Below are 10,683 nucleotides of genomic sequence, written 5' to 3'. Positions count from 1 at the left end.
AAAAATTGTGAAATATTAGTTTTGCTGAGTTATTTATTGCCGAATATTTTGTGAGATTTTTATACTCATTGTGATTGAGTCGTGAGCTCCTTATTGTGAAAAATATTATTGTGGTTGATTTATTTTGGCAAGTTAAAATATTTGGGCACTTAAGGTGCAAATTGTGATATATTGTGATATTGATACGCATGTGGTGGTATAAGGTCTGGGTGTTGAAACACATGCGGTGAGATAAGAATGGATTGATACGCGTGGATAGTAGGGAACTACTATAAGTCATGCGGTATGATAAGGGTGGCTAAAACGCATGATGCTATTTCGAAAAAAATATTTTCTTTAAAAATTAAACTAGTATCAGTACCCGCGCGATGTGCGGATAATTAAAAAGAATGATCTACACCATAAAGTTTAATTTGTTAGTGTTAATACCATCTTTACAACCAAACATTAAAAATATTTTGAATGTTCCATGAAAAATAATGATACTATTCAATTTGGTTGATATGAATGTTTCACGTAAAATAATGATGCTATACAATTTGCTTGATATGAAGCATGTACATAAGGGAACATTTTCCTTGAATTTCCTTGTGCAAAGTCAGTTTAAAAACATGAGAAATCTCTTTGGTTATCCACCACCTTCTACGTGGCCTTGATTACTTTTCTTAACTATGCTAGTAAACTTTTTAGCACATATGGACAATGATGTTGGAGCATGTATGGTTCATAGAGAAATAGAACGTACGTCAAAAAATAATAATGCTAAAACTGAAAAACATACCAATCTGCAACTCACACCAATGACAACAGCTTGTGATGGTACGGACTACGTTGCATCTAGCAAACTATGGAGTAATCGTTATTTACCCTGCAAATTGCAGAGATATCCAATCTTGAAAACTTGACATATTTTCTCATATTGTTTCTTCACTGTATGAGAATTTTACCTGGGTAAAAAGGCCAAACTCATCCAATACAAATATAATACTTTTATGTGCCAACCCGCACTCCCTGATGAGATACAGTAGAATGAGCACATTCACCAGGAGAAGAACAAATGAGTACATACATTTTTTTGAAGATTATCTAATTTGAACATTCATTTTCAAAAGGAAAAGAATCTAATTTCAACATTCTGAGGCACTTTAAAATTAAAAACCCGGGCAATGGGCTTTCCTTTGAATTTGGCAATTTCAGTTAGAATATCACATTTCACAACTCTGTTGTCACCCCAAATTGTATTATTTGTACCCAAGGGAGAATAATTAGTGATGTGAATTCCCTTTGCCTTGCAAAATTTCCTTAGTTCCTTTTGTTGCCACATTAGGTTCATCTCCACCTTTCAGAAAAGCAAGAAAACAAAGACATCTATGAAACAATTTTTGCAGTATCATATTTCTAACAATTGAAAAAAAAAACGGATACATAATAATTAAATGATACATAAGCCCAAGGAACAAGAGATAATAATAATTAAATGAAAATCCATTTAATAACGTATTAAATCAAATTACAAAAAACTTCTTTGTACACTAAATTTCTCGCTTCATTTGTTATTTGTCCATCGTCATCATAAACTAAAATCTTTAACCATTTTCTACTTGTCACTCGTAAAAGAGCGACATATAATTGTCCATGTGTAAACACTGATTTCTTCAAAAAGAACCCCATATGATACAGTGACTGACCTTGACTTTTATTAATTGTCATGACAAAAAATACCACAATTGAAAATTATCGTCGCTAGAGCTTAAAAGGTATTCTGTCACGACCCAAATTTTTTCTCCGTATGACGTTGTGACGACACCTAGTCTCTACGACTAGGTAAGCCTAATATTTTGCGGAATAATAAAATAAAAATATAAATATAACAACTAACTGTAAAAGTAACAACATAATTGGGTACCATGCCGCCTGGCATGTGCAATAATCAACTATTCAAAAATACACAGAAATTCCAAAACCCGGAACATCATAAGTTACAAGCTACAGAAGGAAACTAGTATCTCTATACACCAGAGTCTAATAACAGAAGTAAGAAAGGTAAATGACATAGGAGGGAATAGAGGGGGACTCCGAGGTCTGCGGACGCGGCAGATATACCTTGAAGTCTATGTACAGCAACAATCACTCTCAGCTAGTAGCGGGGCTGATAAGAAGTACCTGGATCTGCACACAAAATATGTGCATAAGAATAGCATAAGTACACCACAACGGTATCCAGTAAGTGCCAAGCCTAACCTCGATCGAGTAGTGACGAGATCAGGTCAGGGCCCTACTGGTATATATAAAATAAACTAAGACAGAATAAAATATTGCAGTAAAGTAAGTACTGAAATTTAATAAAGAATGAAATCATAGCAAGTCAACAGCTCAGTACATTGAAACAACAACAGGGGATCTCTCGAGATACCGTCTCATAGTCTCAAACGTAAATGTGCAGGGGGATCTCTCGAAATACCGTTCCGTAGTACCAAAGTAAATATACAGTATAGGGGGATCTCCCGGGATACCGTTCCGTAGTCCCAAAGTAAATATGCAGTACAAGGGGATCTCCCGGAATACCGTTCCGTAGTCCCAAAGTAAATATGCAGCTAAACAATAGAATTCAATAGTTACGGCACCAAATTCTACAGTTCAACCTAAGTACCAGTTAAGGAAGGACAAGTAAATTCACTAAACATGCTGCACGTAGTTTAGGTAAACAGTTAGGGCAAGTAGGCATGCTATTCTAATCTAGCAGGATACTACACATGCTGATGAAACTCAAATAAGAAAGAAATCAGGTTATTGCATAGTAGAAAATTCGGGTTTTTACATAATTAGCCCGTGTACGTACTCATCACCTCACGTACACGACGCTCATATATCAAAAACAGTGCAAATCCTAAGGAGAATTCCCCCACAGAAAGTTAGGCAAGCCACTTACCTCGAACCAAGCTCAATCAATCGGTAACAATTCCTTTTCCGCGAATATTCGACTCTGAATAGTCCAAATCTAGCCAAAATAATTACATATCATAAATACAACTATAATAGACTAATATAATTAATGAAATCAAGATTATTAATAAAAATTCCGAAATTCGTCCTAAAAAGTCGACCCGGGTCTAACCAAATCCGAAAGCCCATTCACTCACGAGTCTAACCATATTAAATTTACTAAAATCCGACACCAAATGGTCCTTCAAATCCACAAATTAAATTTTCCAAATCCCTAGCCTCAAACTCCCAAATTTCATCTTAAATACACACTAACTAGGTAGAAAAACAAATGGGGAAGCTAGATTATTGATCAAAAATAAGCACAAGGGACTTACCTCAAGAAATGCCTCGAAAATGCTCTCAAAAATCGCCCTAAACTGAGTTTGCAAAGTCCAAAATGACAAAAATTACGAAACCCTTTGGTTTTAAACATTGCCCAGGTATTTCCGCACCTGCGAAGCCTGGGCTCGCACCTGCGCGCCTGCTGGTGCGAAAATGTGGGCGCACCCGCGAAAACGACTAACCTTGGCTGCCTTCGCTTCTACGACCACTGGTCCGCATCTGTGCTATCGCAGGTGCGGAGAAACCATCGCACCTGGGACCTCTACTGATCTTTACCCCTTCCACACCTGCGATCAACCTTCCGCACATGCGGCTAATACCCTCGCAGGTGCGATCATACAGCAAAAGACCAAACTTCAGAAATTTTTCAACTTTCATTCCAAGTCCGTTAACCATCCGAAACTCACCGAGGCCCCCGGGACCTCAACTAAATATACCAACCAATCCTAAAATACTATACGAACTTAGTCGAGTCCTCAAACCACATAAAACAATGCTAAAATCACAAATCATCCTCTGATTCAAACTTAAAGAGCTTGAAACTTTCAAATTCGACAACTGATGCCGAAACCAACTAAACCACGTCTGATTGACCCCAAATTTTGCACACAAGTTATATTCAACATTACGGACCTACTTCAACTTTCGGAATTAGATTCCGACTCCGATATCAAAAATTTCACTACGGGTCCAAAACTCCAAAAATTCGACTTTCGCCATTTCAAGCCTAAATAAGCTACAGACCTCCAAAACACAATTCGTACACGCTCCTAAGTCCAAAATCACTCAACGGAAATAAGGAACCGACGAAACTCCATTCCAGAGTTGTCTTCATACAGTTCCGACTACGGTCAAAATCTTAAGACTTAAACCTCCATTTAGGAACTAAGTGTCCCAAAACACTCCAAAAAATCAAAACGAAACCTCCTGACAAGTCACAATAGAATAAATAGATATGGGAGAAGCAGTAAATAGGGGATCGGGGCTATTACTCTCAAAACAACCGATCGGGTCATTACATATTCTCGCACCAGATGGAGTCAACATCATTCTTGGAATAAACACTTCAATAACCCGATTTTAAAGTCATGTGATGATCAACCTTGTACCATTGCATAATCCCGATGATTGATCAATATTTTCCAATAACATTACAGGAACACCAACATTTAGAGTAATAAAGTGATTTGGAACTCCAGAATATAGTTTCATGAATTCGATCTCCCTCAAACAAAATTTTAAAAAGAAATTTAAGTTAGTAACAGTTCATGGTTATACAAAGATTATGTATTGTTATGTTGGTAAAAAAAGCCACAACATAGTAATGCATCAACAAGTATGAGTAGACTATGCCAATAATTCCAGTTTCATAGTTCATTCCGTATAAGAGATGAGAAAACAAAAGATATACACCAAAAATTTAAGCAAGCCAACAACACCTGCTACGTAGAAAAAAATTAGAAGCTGAAATATTGTGTATTCTCTGTTGAAGTACTTTTCTATATACAATCAAATATGCATGTCATATAATCATAATGAAAAACATATTTATCATGAAAAATATATGTCAACATGAACAAATTTAAAAGTTAGCATCATTACAAAAAGCAAAAATTAATTTTGAATTAATTAGGCGCATAACTTGAAGAAAATACATCACAACTCGAAAGACCAGAAAAAATAATACCAGGTAAAAGAGTATGTACTTTTTTATCTTGAATAATTAATTCAATTGAGTTAGAATTTTCTGGTTTCTCGCGGTATGGAACGTGCCATAATCTAACAACACGAACCTTAATATTCCAACTCATTTTGGACATTAATATTTCGTTGAATATAGTTATAATTTGAAGCCATATTTTGAAATGGGCACAATTTATTTGTGCGGAAGCTAAATCCTAAGCAATGTAGAGAAGCCAAACCTAAGCAAAAGTTGTTGAAATAAAAATTTCTAAGGAAAGACTATAAAAGGAGTCGGAACCTTAGTTTTTTGAAAACCTAATTTTTATAAAAAAGATATGTGTAAGTATCGAAAGGTGTATTTTGATTATGTCCTTGTAAAACAATACCTACGATTATCCAAAATGTACACAAATAAAGTTAGATACAACAAAGCTTGTATTACTTTTTATTATTTATTTTTCAAATAAAGAATTATTATTTCAACTTAAAAGGAATGTGGAAGATACACAACGAAAATTTAATTGATTCTTTCTCAAAAAAGTATACCTACCATAACTGAATTATACACAAAGTTTAATTAAAGATGCCTACAGTAATGTATATTGTACACAAATAAGGTCAGATACAAAGCTCATACAAAATAAAGAATTATTATTTCAACTTAAAAGGAATGTGTAGGATACAAAAACGAAAATTTAATTGATTCTTTCTCAAAAAAGGATACCTACTATAATTGAATTATACACAAAAAATTAATTAAAGATACCTACAATAATATATATTGTACACAAATAAGGTCAGATACAAAGCTTGTACTAAATAAAGAATTATTATTTCAACTTAAAAGGAATGTGTAACATATAAAATTTAATTGATTCTTTCTCAAAAGAGATACTAATCAAAATGACTGAATTACACACAAAGTTTTAATTAAAGATACCTACAGTAATGTATATTGTACACAAATACGATCAGATATAAAGCTTGTACTAAATAAAGAATACTTCATCAATCTTTAATTGATTAGTCACAAACGTCCCTACCATAACTGAATTATACAAAAAATTTAACTAAATTATACTACTCTATGTTATTTATTTTTCAAATTAAAATCTATATTTAATAATATAATATAGATTTTGATTAGTCACAAACGTCAAATATATTTCCTATCATAATTAAAAAATAATTCTTATTCAACTACTACTTCCTTTAATTATGTTTTTATTTATAATTCAAATTATTAATGTTGTCCTAAAATTGTTAAGTGGCTTCATTTTAGCTTGCCACTTGGCTTAATCACATATAGATTCGAATTATTTAATTTTTTTTCAAATTTTCTTATCTTTCAATTTAATATATTTATTACATTTATTTTACAGTGTAAAACTTGATTTGAACTACTTAAGAAAAGTCGTGGATTTGGATTAAAGATTACTTGCATTAACTATTATTCCTCCTTCTTTCCATTAATTATTAAAGGGAAGAAAGGTATGTGTGAGAATGTAAATCAAAATTTGAATTAATTTGTTTCCATTTTGATTTCAATAATTAATCATCTCTTTGTTCTTAGTTTGCCAAGTGGCTTCTTAATAGCTAGCCATTTGGCTTAATGTAACGACCCGACTTGTCGTTTTAAGAATTTAAGCCCCGTCTGGCGGTATAAGGCCCTGAGCATCTTCTTATTATGTGTATTGACTTGCGTGCGTGGTTGAATTCAGTTACCGGATGATTTGGAGTGATTTGGGACATTTGGCCCCCAAAATGGAAGCTTAAGTCTAAGGATTTTTATCGTAGTCGAAACTGTGTGAAGACGACTACGGAATGGAATTTTAATGATGTCAATAGCTCCGTATGGTGATTATGGACTTAGGAGCGTATCCGAAAAATTATTTGGAGGTCTGTAGAGGAATTTGGCTTGAAATGACAAAAGATGCATTTTTGGAAAGTTTGACCGAGGGTTGATCTTTTTGATATCGGGGCCAAAATCCGATTCTGAAAATTAAAATAGCTTCGTTATGTCAATTATGACATGTGTACAAAATTTAAAGTCATTCCAGATTGATTTGATGTGTTTCGGTAGAAGATATAGAATTTAAAATTTCAAAGTTCATTAGGCTTGAATTGGGGTATGATTCGTGGCTTTGATGTTGTTTGATTTGATTTGAGGCCTCGAGCAGGTTCGTGTTATGTATTGGGACTGGCCGGTATGATTGGACGGGGTCCCGGGGGCCTCGGGTTTGATTCGGGGTGGTTCAGGACCAAGTTTGGGTGTTTTGATGTTGTTGGGACTTTGTTCTTCGCATTCGCGAAGAGGTTCTCGCGTTCGCGAAGAAGGAAATTTTGTTGTTCGTCGTCTCACTTTAGAGGCTCATATCTCGCAATCTATAAGGAATTTGGAGATGATACAAAATTAAAAGTTGTATCCCTTTGTGTCTAGTTTTCAAAAAGGCAAACCATTTGTCATTTGTAATTTTGTACAAAAGGTTATGACCATTATACTAGAGGCTGTCTGAGAAGAGTTTGAAAATGACTTTTGAAGAATTTGTTTATCGCGAACGCAAGGGGAGTCTCGCGAACGCGAAGAACAAGCCCCTGAGCAGCAGAATAAAGTCCAAATTCGTGTCATTCTTCCATATTTGGATCAAGGAAGCTCGGGTGAAGCAATTTTTCGAGAGTTTTTCAAGAAAAATATTGGGGTAAGAATTCCTAACTTGATTTTGGTTAAATTACATGATTCTATTGTTGTTTTTATCACTAAATTAGTGAATTGAGTTAAAAATTTTAGAAAACTCTCTTGGTTTAAATTTAAGATTTGGAGGTCGAGTTGTTATTGGAATTCGATAAAATTGGTATGATTGAACTCGTATCGGAATGGGTGTTCGGATTTCATGAAAATTATGTCGGGTTCCGAGAGGCGGTTCCCGCATTGGCTTTTTGGAATAAATTTCTAAGTCGACGTTTTAATATCCAGAATTTGTTTCCGATGAATTTTAATGAAGTTATACAACTGATTTGGATAGATTTGAGCTGTCCCGAGGTTAATTAAAGCAAGAAGGTTATTTTGGAATATCGGCCTAACTTCAAAAAGGTAAGTGTCTTGCTTAACCTCGAGTCGGGGAATTACCCCTTAGGCATTGAGTCTTATGTGCAATTTGTGTAATTGAAAATCATTTACGCGAGGTGACGAGTACGTACTTGGTTTATATGTGCAAATTTTATGGAGTTAAAGTCTCGAGCATATTGTGTAGTAAATTGGATAATTGTTGGCATATATTTAATCATCTATTTACCGTGCCTAAATACTTGTTGTTGAATCTGTTGTTATATCACAATTTGATGTAATTGTTACTTGATTATTTATGAAATTTCGTGAATTTGCTGGTTTGATAATTATTGGAATTTAATTTCATTTTAGATTTTTTCCCCAGCAAATAATTAATTAAATGAGCTTAAGAAGATATATTTATATAATTATTAAAAATTTGGAGTTAATGAAGACTTTGCTTTATGTTGAGTAATTTCTATCTCTGTTGATTATTTTTTTGGGTGTTGTACACATTGTGTGGAGCCTTCGGCTATTTATTGTAAAATTAATTGATTTGGTTATATCTTTGGAATTTTGGTTATAGCCATTGGGCAAATTATGATATGAATTGATTTGTTATATTGCCGTGATAATTTTTTGTGTAAGTTGTTGTGTTGTGTTAATTATTATTTTGAAGATATAAGGGTGGCATTTCACCGTTTATATTATGTGGGTATAAGGGTGGCATTTCACTGTGTTCACTGTGGTTGTGTTTGTTGGAATATTGTCTGGGCGGAGCGATAAGGGTGACAATAGGAGCGATAAGGGTGGCAATAGGAGAGATAAGGGTGGCAATAGGAGCGATAAGGGTGGCTATTGATATTGTCTAAGTGGAGCGATAAGGGTGGCTATAGGAGTGATAAGGGTGGCAATAGGAGCGATAAGGGTGGCTATTTTCAGGAACGATATGTGATGATGTGGGGTTGATGATTTTCATGTAGTGTTGTGATTTGCTTGTGTTTATTTTTATACCTTGTGTAATTTGTCTTGTTGTTGGTAAATTGATAATAATCTTATTTATGTTTAAATTGGGAGCCTGTGGCTATTACCAGGCGGTTTATAAAATAAAATGTGGGCACGAGGTGCCGTGAATTGTGATATGAAATAGGGATATTGGCATGTGAATTATCCGTGTAGTTATGATATGAAATGTGGACACGAGGTGCTGTGATGAAATGATAATGATATTTGGCACGTGAATTGTCCGTGCAGTTGTGATATGAAATGAGGGCACGAGGTGCTGGGGAAATATGATGATTTAGTTATGGGCACGAGGTGCCGTAGAAATATGAAAAATGGGCTGAGACCCATGTTTACGAAAAATATGAAAATGGGCTGAGATCTGTATTTTTATGATTATGAAATGAGTTGTCACATGGTGACTTTTTAATTGAAAGAATTATATTCAAAATATTTATTTGGAAGGATTTTTATTCAAAACGAATTATATGAAAGAATTGTATTTGAAAGATATTTATTTGAGGAAATTATATTTGAAAAGATTTATTGAAAGAATTATATTTGAAAAATAATTATTTGAGAAAACTACATTTGAAAGAGAGTTAGTTGGAAGAATTATATGTGAAGAATATTTATTTGAAAAACTTGAATTAATTGGGCGTACATGTATTTATCAGTTGTTAAGTGATATTTATGGTATTCTTGTTGTCTTGCTGCGCATACCACTGGTTGTTTTATTCTGGCCTTATTGCTATTTGTTTTTTAGTATTTTGTATATTATATTGCACAGGTTATTAGACTAGTGAGTGTCTTGACTGTACCTCGTCTCTACTCCATTGAGGTTAGTCTTGATACTTACTGATTACCGACCGTGGCGTACTCATACTACACTTCTGCATATTTTTGTGCAGATCCAGGTATTGAAGATAACGGACTTGAGCAGAGTTAAAGCGGGATCGTAAGGATTCAAGGTAGAGCTGCTTGGTCGTCGCAGTCCCTTAGAGTCTTTTCATTTCATTGTACTATTAATTTATAATCAAACAGTATTGTATATTCGGTCCTCGTGATCATTCCATGTATTCAGTTAGAGTTCGTGACTCAGTACTACCAGTCTTGGGAGGTTGTATATTGTAATTAATTACGTTGTTAGTTTAAAAAAATGGCTTCAAAAATGTAATGGAAACGACCTACCTAGTCTTAGAGACTAGGTTCCATCACGACTCCTGTGGTGGGATTTTCGGTCGTGACAAGTTGGTATCAGAGCTCTAGGTTCATAAGTTCTACGAGTCACGAACGAGTTTAGTAGAGTCTTGCGGATCGGTACGGAGACGTCTGTACTTATCTTCGAGAGGCTACAGAGCTAGTAGGAAAAATCCACTTCTTTCATTCCTCATCGTGCGATATTTATTCAGCTTGAAGCATATATCTTATGTTCTTTTAAATTCACTCGTGTATGAAATTGCGCACTCAGTATCAACTATGCGCCAACGGTTTGTGATACTACAGAGGGGTTATAAGGGTGCCAGGGTTGTTCAACCATTGTTACAACGTGTCATCCATATCGAGGATACGAAAGTATTTAGAGATCATTCAATTGTGCACATGGGGGTGCAGCAGGTTCTGAC

The sequence above is a fragment of the Nicotiana tomentosiformis genome, chromosome 9 (genome assembly GCF_000390325.3).
Source record: "Nicotiana tomentosiformis chromosome 9, ASM39032v3, whole genome shotgun sequence".
In the NCBI taxonomy this organism is placed as follows: domain Eukaryota; kingdom Viridiplantae; phylum Streptophyta; class Magnoliopsida; order Solanales; family Solanaceae; genus Nicotiana; species Nicotiana tomentosiformis.
The sequence above is the reverse complement of the archived record's forward strand: the minus strand, read 5'-3'. Positions refer to the sequence as shown.